Genomic DNA, 13,180 nt, shown 5'->3' with positions numbered 1-13,180 from the left:
AATTGAACATAGGTGAAACGTGATTTTGTAAACACTATCCAATATACGGATGGTGTAAAGTTTACTTCGGCGTTCGTGTGTGTGTATTTTCCAAAACATTCTAAACGATTCTAGGGTTATCGGCGACGTTTTGGAATGATCTGTGATCACTAATTAGCTCTTTTTGAAATTCATTTCTCCCAGTAATTATCCGAAATTTAAATTTCAAAACATGCTGTAAATAACGCCGTAAATGGTGATTTACTAATGTGTAAAAAATGGCGTGATTTACCATGTAGCTAATTTACAGAGGTCATTTTCAGTTATTATACTTTGCTTAGGATGACAGTGGATGTTATCACAAAACAGGGAAATTCACACAGAATTCAAACCTGTGAAGTGTAATTGTGTGCCTGATGTGCATTGAATTTCATTCGACTTTAAAGTGAGGTTTGAAGAGGAGGGACATATCATTTTGAGATACAGTAATCTAGACTTGCCAAATCTTATAGACTTGCATGGGCTGTATTGGATATATTTGTTTTAGGGTCTGTATTGGAGACGAACACGCTAGATGAACTGCCAGTGTGCCTGGCCCAGACTCAGCTGTTTATAGGCAGCTTGAGATAGCAGTGTTGCAGGCATCAACTCGTGTGTTTTTTAATGTTTAGGAATATTTTTCACGCAAGCCCACTGAGATACCCAATCTTCCTGCGACGACATTGTCCACTTTCCAGCATCAAAGTCTAGCGGAAACCTGGGTCAACTTCATTAAACTTTTAAGGAGAAATCTGCCTTATGTGTTCATTGCTTAGTTTTATTAGTTTCATTGAAATCAGTAAATGCACTATCATGTCTCTGGATTGCTGGGTCATCCATCACTTGATTGTCTGGTCACCCGATCCAGAGAATGTTACTTACATGTACTACAAGCACATATTTGTCAGCAACTGCGAGCTGCTACTAGCAGGCACAAAGACGGTCTACGTCTCTGTAGACTAACATTTAGTCTAGCGAACAGCAAATTACTAGCATGTCTTTGATTTTCATTGGTCAACGAGTCAACGTAGATGGTAGGCAAGTCGGGCTCTGTCTCAACAGAAAAAATAAAAGATTATCGCAGGGCAGACTCAGTCTGTAACCAGCTCGCAAGACCGTCAACACTCTTTTGCTTAGATGTAGAAATAACACTTGAAATATACTGTTGTTGGTCAATAATTATAAATAGAATCTACATTATTATGAAGAAAATTATAACCACTGATCATTACATCACCAACTGGTCACATGACCTCATCATATGCACGCATCATCCGCCGCCATGTTGTGTAAGGTCAAGTCATTTCTACTACTCCTCCTGGGCCTGTTTAGGCTAGTTTATTGTGTCTGTTCTCTAAAGTAAGCACAACAAACGTGAGTCTTTTCATTATGATAAATACTCTTCAAAATTCCTGCCATTGCCACAAATGGTAACGTAAGGTCGTGCGTGTTTTCTTCTGGCAGCCTTGCATTGTTTTCTGTCCCTCCAAGCGGCGTCGATGTGCACAAGCAAGGTCGCATCATAAATGCCGTTTATTCTAAAACAGAGTGTTTTACGGTTACAGCATGGCCTTGTAACTATTGTATATTGGATTGTACTTGCCTGGTGTCAAGCGCCTATCTTTTGAGATCAATCAATGGCGTCCAAAGACGACTGGGTCTCGTTTCTGTTAGCCTAGTAGTAATTACCAGTAATTAGTGCTTACGTATATACCATTATATATCGTATTTTGTTTACATTTCAGCAGTATGCATCGGAGGCAAGCTCTGAAGTCCCAAACAACTGAAAATATATTCTCTGAACACCTGCATCCCTTCTGTCAACAGAAACCAAATTTATCCTTTTATACCTGACTACACTGTGTTGTCATAAGATTATAACTACAGTATCTAACTAACTGGAATCATCTGGTAACTGAATGTCTGAAGTATAAATACCATTTTATTAATGAATATATTTCCATTTAACTCAACCTTAACAGATACAGTTGTGTGTAGGGTGTAATGTTTGAATGTTTTTGTTGACAGTGTCAGAAACTACATCTGTCTATGACCAATGAACAGAACTTGAATCCCTTATCATAAACAGCAGTGAACACTGCGGCAACATCATGCTTTAGTAAGTATAATTTAATCCGCAAATATAATGTCATTGTTCACACATTGTAGGACATAGTGTAGTTTCCAAATAGTGATCTATTTGACAGGGTTATATATTATAGATTTTCTTATTCACTTTGTCTACTGGCCTGCATTAGGTCTTGCCATTGTCATGTTATTTCTCATACATTCCTAAATAAGATTTGCCTACAGGTACAGTACCAGGGCCACTTAATTAGGACTAGGAGCCCAATGTGCTCATTTATCAGTGTTATAGTCAATTTGTGTTGTACCCAAATAGAGCGAATAAAAACAATGGCTATACAAATGTCCTGTAAGAACCAAGGACTAGCAGATGCTGCTTTATGTCCTATACATTGAAACCCACTCTTTTAAATTTGAAAAAGATCCTCCCAGGATGCATCTTCCCATGTCCTTCTACTATTATTGTTACTGTAGTTCTTGGCATTGATCATGGGCACCTCTTCAGCATGTTTAGTTACAAATTTACCCCTGAAGATCGAGATTAGAATAGGTCTTCAGCAACTATGCTTGTCAAAAGAGGCGAGTAACATGATCGAGGGGTCAGGCTAGCTGACTTGGTTGATGCATGTCATCATATCTCAGTTGTGTGGGTTGATGCTCATGATGTCAGTCACTGGATTGTCTGGTTCAGATTTGACTGTTTACAGGCAGCTGTCAAAGCTGGAATATTGCCGAGTGTGGCATTAAACAACAAACAAACAAAGCTATACAAGTTTTTTTAATATTCTTATACTCTAGTATTATAATGTGATATTTTATTGATTGTAATGAATACAGAATGTTTGCATCAGTTTGTATGAGACACAAACCAAGATTCCCACAACTATTTGCACATGCTTTGTCATAACACAATTAATATTGTATCATCAGGTTATGTATGTTTGTAAAAAGTGCTAGAAAGTGTCAGCTTTAGTTGTAAAATCAGTATGTTCCTCACAACAGACCTAAATGTGCACTACCTTGTTGTGGTATTTTTTGTTGAACTCATCTCTGTCTTTCTAAAGTTATATTTGTGCAAGTTTCATACTGGTGTATTAATAATATTACCTGACAAGTGTCAATTCTACTCATCATAATCTGAAATAAGTGTCTCCCATCTAATAGTAATGGAAAAAGGGAATACGAGCGAATCACCATCACGTTAATCGGTGCTGGGGATGTAAGCATAAAGTATATGTTTTTTATTAATATTATAAATATTAATGCTCTTCGCACATCGATTGGAAGCCTGGTCACTACAGGGTTTGCTCAAACCTGGTAAAACTAGGGGTCATCATGACTCCAAAGCGGAAGTAATATGTCTTTTAGGGGGTCATTTTAACCAAATATTTATAACAACAACAAAATATTCAACTGTCTTGCAAACATCAACCTATTTCATTGCGGAATCCAAGTAGCAAGTCGTAGCCTGTTGTCTGGTACTTTAGGGTATACTATAATGCATATACTAATTCTTACTGTAAAGATATAACCGAAAAACCCTCTTGTTTGAAGCACAAGTCAAGTAAGACTGTGTTCAACGTAGTAAGCCCAATTAATAATGGTCAATATGACAACACTAAAATCTAATGAAAATGATTTTGAGAGTCCTGTTCGGGCTAGTTGACCCATCAGTTTTTGGCACAAACTGCTCATGTAATTCACTATCTGGTGACAATGTTACACAAGGTTCTGTTTTGTGTATTTCAATAATTTACACATGTATGAACCTTGAACTTAATGTAATCCTTAAATCTAGTGATGCTTTACTTTTACATTTCTTTAATAACCTATAATTGCTATGAAGCTGTCATTTTTTGTGGTTCCAGGAATAATACACTAGAAATGGATGATCTTGATGATCTGATTTTGAGCATGACCACCATGGCAGATTTAAAATTTAGTTTTCTTCCACTACTCAGACAGTTAGTCATGTATCAGCATGTAAGTTATTGTACAGTAAGTTGTCTATAATGTGAAAACATGTCGATTCTTTTGTTTGCATATTGGGTTATACCAGAACTGTCAGATGCTATTAACCTGTTGTAGAAGGTATTTATTTCAATCTATGATGTCATTATGGTATACCAGTGTGTATGACAATTGTTTCGAAATTCATGAATATCTTCAAACACAATCTATTGTATCTAGTGACTGGCATGTAAGAAAGAAGGAAGTCAGCTATCACCCAATCAGAGAGGGTACCATTGGACCCATGTGATCAAAGGGGTTCCAATTCAGTTCCTTACCTATGATGGTCACTGCCCAACGTTTTTAACAGTTCTCCTCCTGATAACAGGTTCCTGATATTTTGTCTATTCACTTACACAAGTTACACAATTTAGAGGAATAAACAGTTGAATATGAAATCTGTTAATATTGGCAGGAAGAGAACTATCATTGTCTTAGGGTCATGTTAAATATCTTAAAGGCTTAATGACTTGTTGATAAATGAGAAATATCAGCAGCAAATTCTGTCATTGTAGTATTTGTCTATACTATTGCCTTAGCAACACATTAATATCCATAATCACATTCAAATACAGGGGTGGATTTTGCTGTAGCCAAACAGCACCAGTGCAGGTCAAACATTGCTAGTGCAGGTAACTTTTATTGCCAGGTTGCACCCAGTGCAAGTAACATTTTCCACTATAAGTGGAAAACTGACACTTATCCTATCTCACACTCTGCATTTCTACTTTTTCTTCGATCCTGGTGTTGAAACGCCCTAGAAGAAAGTTGTAAGGATTAACCTGCATAATTGGGCACAGATGGTCATGACAAGTGTTCATTGTGTACATCCAGACTTTGGACATATGTTTGCAATCTATTTGATTAAGTTTAGTCACATTTTCATTTGAAACACTATGTGATTCTTAAGACACTTGCCCTAAAATATCTGTATTTATGTTTTCGATCGTTCAACTTTCATCACATGTACTTATCGGGTTGAAATCATAGAAAGGGTAGCAATTTTTGACTACCATCCCTGAGCACAATGCCAGATGATAAATCTTTACTGGTCCTGTGACATAGGAGTAACCATATTATCTTGTGATCATCGTTAAACCTGATCACTAATTGTTGGTAAAGTGTATGGTGAGCTGAGAAATGTGTGAATGTTGAATATTTGAAATATTTCATTTGAGGTTTGAGATACAATGCTCATTTTACAGTAACAGTATTTTAATGTCCAGTTTTAAGATGTCGTGTGGATGTCAATCTACAAGCTTGAGATATGTATACATTTTGTTTTAATGATACTTAGATGAGTAGACGTTTGGGACTTTGGAGATTAAGGAATTTAAGATTGAGGGAGATTGAGTTTGCTCACCTGGCCATCTTTGATTTAAGAAAGTAAAATTCAAGCATCTTTTTTCAAAGGGTAGGAGTCCTGAAACTTGGTGGGTGAGATGGTCACCTTTTGTAGTATAGAGTTTGTACAATTTGTCTTGACCAGAAATCAAATATGGCTGACAGCGACCATTTTGGAAAATATGAACATTCATGAGATATCTGTTGTGAACACCTCCCTGGAAACTACTCAACCACTGATGCTGAAACTTTGCATTTTTGGCCATGTAAACTTCTCTTAATTTGCCAGACTGAGGGAGGTGAACTTGTGTCATGTGTGTTTCTCCTCATGATGACAGCATGTTTTGTTCAGATATTTAGATTTGTCTTTTTATTCCTCGGTATTAGAAAAATAAATAAATAAATATAAAAATATATATATGCAGAGTATCAATGATATTCTCTGTTAGGTGGTTGTCTTTGATGTCATTATAAAGTGTTAACTTTATGTCCAGGTGAGCTACAATGTCATGGCACTATTTTTAACCCAACTATGGGCTATCATAAGAAAAATAATTCACCTTTCTTTGGCAAACATTGTAGCCTTACAGATAAGACGATTACCTAATAAAATAATAATCCTTATGTTTTAAAGAAATTGTACATTTTACTTGTACAGTTAGTTTTTTTTGTGGTTTCAGATATCTGCATTCAAGATGTCATGAACTGGACATGCCCTCTTGATTCCAGCACTAATATTGTCATGACCAAATGTCAAAGTTCATATTCAGCAAGTTGAAGATAACTGACACCATCTTTAAGTATAAGTTTCACAAATATGGTATACAGATGTTTTTGTTTTCACGACTGATATATATATAGTTTTGAAAAAACATTGGATTTCTGTAATAGAATAAAGTATTGGAATACATGTGATACAAGTTGTGCTTCTGTCACCTTGTGTGGAGGTTTTATACTGTTTGAGAGGAAAGTAGGCCTCATGGTCTAAAACGCTGCAACACTGCAGAGTTGTGTCCATTGGTTATGTGAGGATCCTTTCTGATCACTGGTTTGGAGAAAAGTGACTTAAAGCTGAACAGATGAACCTGTGGCAGTGTGATTTGAGGGGAAGGCACAACTTAGTGCAACCACAGAAGGTATTGTGGTGCAGAAACGAAGGATCCATGACCAGTATATCTTGGCACCAACTGCACATAAAGTTCCATCAACCATGACAATTGGGACACCTGTGCACCCAAGTTTCTCTCACTCCACTTCACCACAATTGCAGTACCCTAAGGACAGAAATTAATAAGTATGGTCTGTGTGACTAAAGAAAGCAGTTTCTTGGCACTTTTCAGCACGTATTGGGTAACCAACCCTAGCACCTGATGATTAATTTTCCTATTAAGAAACTGTTACATCTGTGTCTGTATCAGGAATAACCCAGTTTTACATCGCAATCGGATATATATTGGCTAGAGTGAGTGAGTGAGTATGGTTTTACGCCGCTTTTAGCAACATTCCAGCAATATCACGGCTGTGGACACCAGAAATGGGCTTCACACATTGTACCCATGTCAGGAATCGAACTCGGGTATTTGACGCGACGAGCAAACGCTTTAACCACTAGACTACCGACCGCCCCTATATTGGCTAGGAACCCTAACGCTACCACCTCATGATTAATGTTTCTGTTGAGATACGGTGACATCAGCATTTTGGTACTATCGAAATAACCATCAGTTTGGATGTAAATTCATAATCTGTAGCATTGATTGCCAGGATTGTTATTTGTCTATCATGGTGGCTAGTAAATATAGTGTGGACAAGGCAAATCTGTGGCCGACAAGATAAGCATGCCCATGCCATTGGGCAAATATTTGACATGTCGCTGGGTGATGCATGCATAAATACATTCATGCCTATATAATACCATTTACCCTTTGTCATGCTTAAACAATCAACTACAAACAAAATTCATCATTTTGATAGTTCTTTACTCTTGAGGAAATATGAATAAATTAACATAAATGTAACACATGTAAAGAGTTTTGCCCTAAAATGCTGAAAACAGTGAAAGTGAAGAAATTCCATGCACAGCGCATCAGCAGGATGCTAAATTCACTATATACGATAATTGAATGAAAGAAAAACACCTCACATCATTATAAATATATAAAATAAATCATATGTTTAGGTGTACTGTCCATGAGTATAAGGAGAAACAGTGTCCCTATGCACATTTGTGAACTGAAGCTGCTACATGTATCTGCAGAACTTTTCACCAATCAGAATATCATTGCTGACTTCAACACAGAACTCTTCTTCTCAACACTTCTTCTTTCCAGATACGAACAGGGCAGAGTTGCTCTTTCTTCTCAAAAGCACACTGTACTGGGAGCCTGACAGGTGCTTGTTTACTGTATAGTTTAGTGTTGGTGTTGTATTGTTGCAGTAAACCGATACCATCAAGTTTCATAACAGCATGGTAGTTGCCCTGAAAAGGTTGACAATATATCATCATCATTGCCTGAACATTTTTCATGCAGAAATAACTTAAGATTGAACTTCAATATAAATACACACACCATTTTTACATATATACCACCATTAATATAAAATTATATTGGAGTCAATTCTTTTGAATTTTTGCCATTTGGGAATTTTTCCAAATTTGACTTTCCCCTGTTTCCGTATTTAACAAGTAAGACTTAGCTGAAACAGAGATAGAAAACTAATCCAACATTTCTCATCCAAACCCGGTTCATGTATTAACCAAAGGCTGAAGTGGTTCCTTTGCTATTTTTTAAAACAAATCCTGTTGCCATGGCAACAAGCTTCACTGACTCAAAGCTCTGTGTTTGTCCGGACCATATCTCTTTATAAAACTTCCATGACACTTTACATACAAAGACCAGTTTTTCAAAAGCTTCCTATTGCTACTTAGGCGTGTTTAGAATTAATATTGTTTCTGTTTCCATGGCAACAGATTTGATCTTGACTTGTTCATATTGGCGAGTACCTGACGAAAAAATACAAAGTTCCGAATCTTGTATAGGACAGACAGATTAGATGGAAATCCTCTCATCAAGTTGGACTTAAAGTAACAGTCAGATGATTTGTTCTTTCAAATTTGTGGGGGCCTCGGGGATTTGTCACCTTCTGATGACTCGAATGAACATGATAATACATAATATTCCAAGACTGTTTTCGGTATTAGCTACATAATACAACAGTGTACTTGCTTTTTCAAGAATCATTAATCGCCGTTTTCATTGAAGAACATGCTTGAACAAAGTTGCTATATTCTGAGGCTGCCATTTGTAGGTGTAGGGAGAAGGAAACAGTATCTGGGTGCATTCAGTTCTGAAAATTTCACAGGACTCCCAAGCTACTGTGCTACTTTATAACCCTGGCATTCAAATTCGTGTGTTGATTGTCAAACTTTCCAATCCACATGTGTATCCTACAGGCTAACGCACCTGTTTACAGTCTGTCCAAGTTTTATAACCTGGCTAGGGCTGTATCACCATATGCTTCTCGTCCGCCGTAAGTCGGAGCGACTGTAGTGAAGGCGCCGCACGTGGTTGAAACTGACACGACACACTGGCAGATGATCAGGACAGCAGAAACTTTGCAAAATACACACATGTAGTCTGAAGATATAACAGCCAGCAAGAGAAATGGAAAATAATACTCTTGCATGTCCACATAATCGCCATATATATAATACCCTGGCACTCAAATCTCTGAAGGCTTTTTAAACTTAAAGAAATATTTAAAATATGGTCAAATATGTTTATTTTGTCAAACCTACAAATTACAGGATTCGTAGATTTTATTGAATTGGGTCCAACACACCATAAAAAAGTTTCACAATATCTGCAAACTTATAGCCTTAATGTAATGACACCTGGCCAAAATACATAAAATTGTAGGCAGCACTCAGCAATATTCCAAATAATCAAATATTCGCATCTGTACCAGACGATCCAGTAATTAGTATCACGAGTAACGACCAATGCTTGGTTGATGCATGTCATCGGATCCCAATGCGTAGATCAATGTTCATGATATCAATCACTGAATTGTCTGGTCCAAACTCGATTATTTACAGATATACGTCATACGGCTGGGATATTGGTTGCTACTTCTTATAATATCACGAACTCTTCCATCTCCGAAATATGCGGACATTGTGTCCATTACAATAACATTGTGTCCATTACAATAACATTGTGTCCATTACAATAACATTGTATGTGCCCCTTCGAAAAAAGGGCGGTGGGGTAGCCTGGTGGTTGAAGCGTTGGCTCGTCACGCCGAAGACCCGGGTTCGATTCCCCACATGGGTACAATGTGTGAAGCCCATTTTCCGGTGTCCAACGCCGTGATATTGCTGGAATACTGCTAAAAGCGGCGTAAAACCATACTCACTCACTCACCCTTCGAAAAGATTTAATTCTTCATTTGGGAACAGAAATGTGCTTGTATTTATCATGCTCCTTCTTGCTTACTGAATTTGACATAGACATGTAGAAGTGTTGAGAAATTGACTATGGTGCACATTAGAAGTGACATTGATTTTTACAAAACAAAACGATCAGTGCCTGAGGTGAATGACAACATGTGAGTAAATAAATACACCATGACTATGAAACACATTGATTGTAAATATTTTAGGCGTCATGTACAATGTCCCAAATATTGCCTAAACTACATTTTGCAACATTTAGATCAAATTTACAGACAAAATTGTTTGATAATGAGACATTTTGGTGTGTGGCAGATATCTCTATATTAGGCGTTAGAATTTGTTGCAATTAGTTAAAAACACCCAAGGTATAAGTAACAAACAAAACATATCTGTCCGATCAACAAATAATTAATATTTTTAGCCTTATGAGCGGACTGTTATATACGGGAAACCCACTGGAGATGGCCAAGTGTATGTATATTTCAAAGTTTCCACGTGCTGTGAGCTGTCAATCAGATAGCTCCTTGTGACGAAACTAAAAATCGCCGGAGAGACCATCACTCAAAAGACATTGTGGTACATTGAGAACAGGGCACAACCCCGTTATAACGCCTCGTTACTGAACTTGCAGCACATTTCTGGCTCAAATTAACAACAAAACCAGTTAATAATTCACGCAGGAAGGTATACATGGCACTTTTAATGGCTAAGAATGTCTTTGTCACAACGTTTATTTCTAACTCCTTCATCAGGTGAATGCTGAGTAAGTGCAGATAAATAAACACACACTTACAGATATATATGTAACAATATCATGACGAAGCCAGGTATGGGTGGATGTGGTATGGGTGGGTGTGGTAAGAATGGGTGTGGTTTGGATGGATGTTGTATGGAATGGGTGGTTTGGGTGTGTGTGGTATGAGTGGGTGTTGTTTGGGTGGGTGTGGTATGGGTGGGTTTGGTATGTGACGGGTATTGCTATTTGTTTACAAACCACGACTGCCGCCTCGTCAATTTCACACGCGCTGTGCCAGAGTACCAAAGCCTTTTTAAATTTTCTTCTTCAAATTTCAAGATACATACTAAGCTGAAAATTCAAGATAATAAATTGAAATTTCAACTTAGTACGTATCTTAAAATGTCAACTTAGTATCTTGAAATTTCAAGTTTGTATCTTGAAATTTCAAGTTTGTATCTTGAAATTTCAAATTAGCATCTTGAAATATCAAGAGAACATTTTTTAAAAATACCTCGAAAAGGCTTCGGTACCAGAGTACAGATTCATTACGAGTGAGTGAGTGAGTGAGTGAGTGTGTGAGTGAGTTTGATTTTATGCCGCTTTTAGCAATTTTCCAACAATATCACGGCGGGGGACACCAGAAATGGGCTTCACACATTGTACCCATGTCGGGAATCGAACCTGGGTCTTCGGCGTGACGAGCGAACGCTTTAACAACTTGGCTACCCGACCGCCCCAGGTGCATTGCAAACTGACCACAGTGTATAACATTCAGCGATAATCGAATAGTAACAAATGACGCATTGCAGGGTGATTCGATAAATAAACATCAGGGGCATCAGAGTTTGTCAGAATCTGGTGTTCTTTGTCTGTCACAAATACCATGGGAGGGAATGCTCCTCATGTCATCGACAAATAGAATTGACCGGGGCTATGAGGTCAGAAAGGTTCAGAGACCTCGGAAAGTCATAGGGAGGGTCCTGTTCTGGCAGTTTGCCAGAGTTCAAAGAATTACGAATCACGTTGCTCAGGCAACGTTTAACAAGGAAAGTCGCTTTGAAGACAACCAGTCCACCACTGAATTTATTTTAGTCTACCGGAAAATATTATTGATTAAATTTGCCTCTTGTTTTGGGATATTATTATTTTAATCAGCCTCTTTGGGGAATTATTCGAAAATAAGCTCTTCAGTACAAAATTATGTGTCAAGTATGTAGATGTTCAGCAAAACGTTTGGTACAGTTAATAATAACAGTTTCTGTACACTTAAGATAACTAGCATTGTATATTATTCATTATTAATGGCAGGAAGGCTATAAGAGGATATTTACAACCTGAATGTTCACTAGCAAGTATTATATTTTTTTACCCGGAGAAAAAGGGTCTTGCTTTATTTATCCTGAGGGCTGGGGCAAGGAAGTTAGGAAAAACACTATTTTCTTTATGTGACCTTAAACACACAGCTATGTGTGTTTCATTGGAGGGAGGGAACAAACCAAAATTAAATATACAAGCAGTGATGCTGATGATGCCATTGGTATTTTATATATTTATTTTTCATCCTTGTAAAAAGATAGTTTTTGTACTGTTTAACCTTATTTCACGTGAATCACGTGATTTCATTTTTAATGTTTATTCTAATGAAGAAGGTCTGTGTATATTTGCAGAATGTTGCTAATTTCGAGTCAACTTTAAAAACACTCTCGCAGTGTGGGTTCGAAATCCCGGGCGGGACTCAACCCAAAAGAGTACGAGAATCTGTACTTTAAACAGAGAGTGTTATCCCAAATATAACCTTTGTTATATATAATTTTAGTTTTTTATTCAACATGAATTGTACCTTTTTTAATTTTATCTTTTTATTGTAGAAGTGTAAATATACTTCCCCGAGCAGTTAAAATAATTCTCTAATATTTATATTTATTTGAATACTGAATTCATCTCATACTAAATATTAAATAGTGGGTCCCTTGTATAGCAGTTAGATATAAATATTTGTTTTGTTATATAAATCAATAACCCAGTGACTCAATCTTTTAAATTTCTTATTAAAATGTCCGGAATGAAAGTAAGGAAACAAGACAGACCCAAGAAATAAAAATGCTTTGCTTAAGGCCTTATCAAGCTGCTGACAATATTTACATTTTTCACAGGATCATGAATTTGCTGTGAGTTAAAACTGTCCGTCCAAAGCGACAGGCGTATTTGGGCGACAGTGTTTATGGTTTGCGAACAGCATCTTTCCTTTCCGATATATACAATGTTGTAGGCGTACAGTCTCCAAACTAAAAAAACATATGCACCATATGGAGATCGGAGTTTGTTTATTTGTTGTCTAAGGACACACTCAGCTATAATCCAGCTATATGACGGCCGGACCTTTTCATAAGCTGTGAGTAAAGACATGGGCACTTTTAAACCTGAAATAAAGATTACATAAAGATCTGTATGTCAGACAGGGTTGTGCATGGAGAACAATTCTGTCAGTTTAATCAACTACCAGGAATTAATTATGCAACTGGTGT

The 13,180-nt window shown here is 37.1% G+C and overlaps 1 long non-coding RNA gene across 3 annotated transcripts; it reads left to right on the top strand.

Annotated features, from left to right (window-relative positions):
- The first annotated feature begins 1,293 nt into the window (after positions 1 to 1,293).
- Positions 1,294 to 6,331, top strand: LOC124122684. 3 transcript variants are annotated; one of them, XR_006859191.2, is made up of 3 exons: positions 1,294 to 1,392; positions 1,767 to 2,137; positions 6,138 to 6,331. It is a non-coding gene; the product is annotated as an uncharacterized LOC124122684 (long non-coding RNA). The 3 variants fall into 3 exon arrangements; XR_006859189.2 differs by having other exon boundaries at positions 1,297 to 1,392; positions 1,764 to 2,137; XR_006859190.2 differs by having other exon boundaries at positions 1,336 to 1,377; positions 1,764 to 2,137.
- Positions 6,332 to 13,180: the final 6,849 nt, after the last annotated feature.

This window comes from Haliotis rufescens, unplaced genomic scaffold (genome assembly GCF_023055435.1).
Source record: "Haliotis rufescens isolate VD_foot unplaced genomic scaffold, xgHalRufe1.0.p SCAF_10, whole genome shotgun sequence".
NCBI classification, from domain to species: Eukaryota; Metazoa; Mollusca; class Gastropoda; order Lepetellida; family Haliotidae; genus Haliotis; species Haliotis rufescens.
This window is presented reverse-complemented; position numbering and strand designations above follow the sequence as displayed.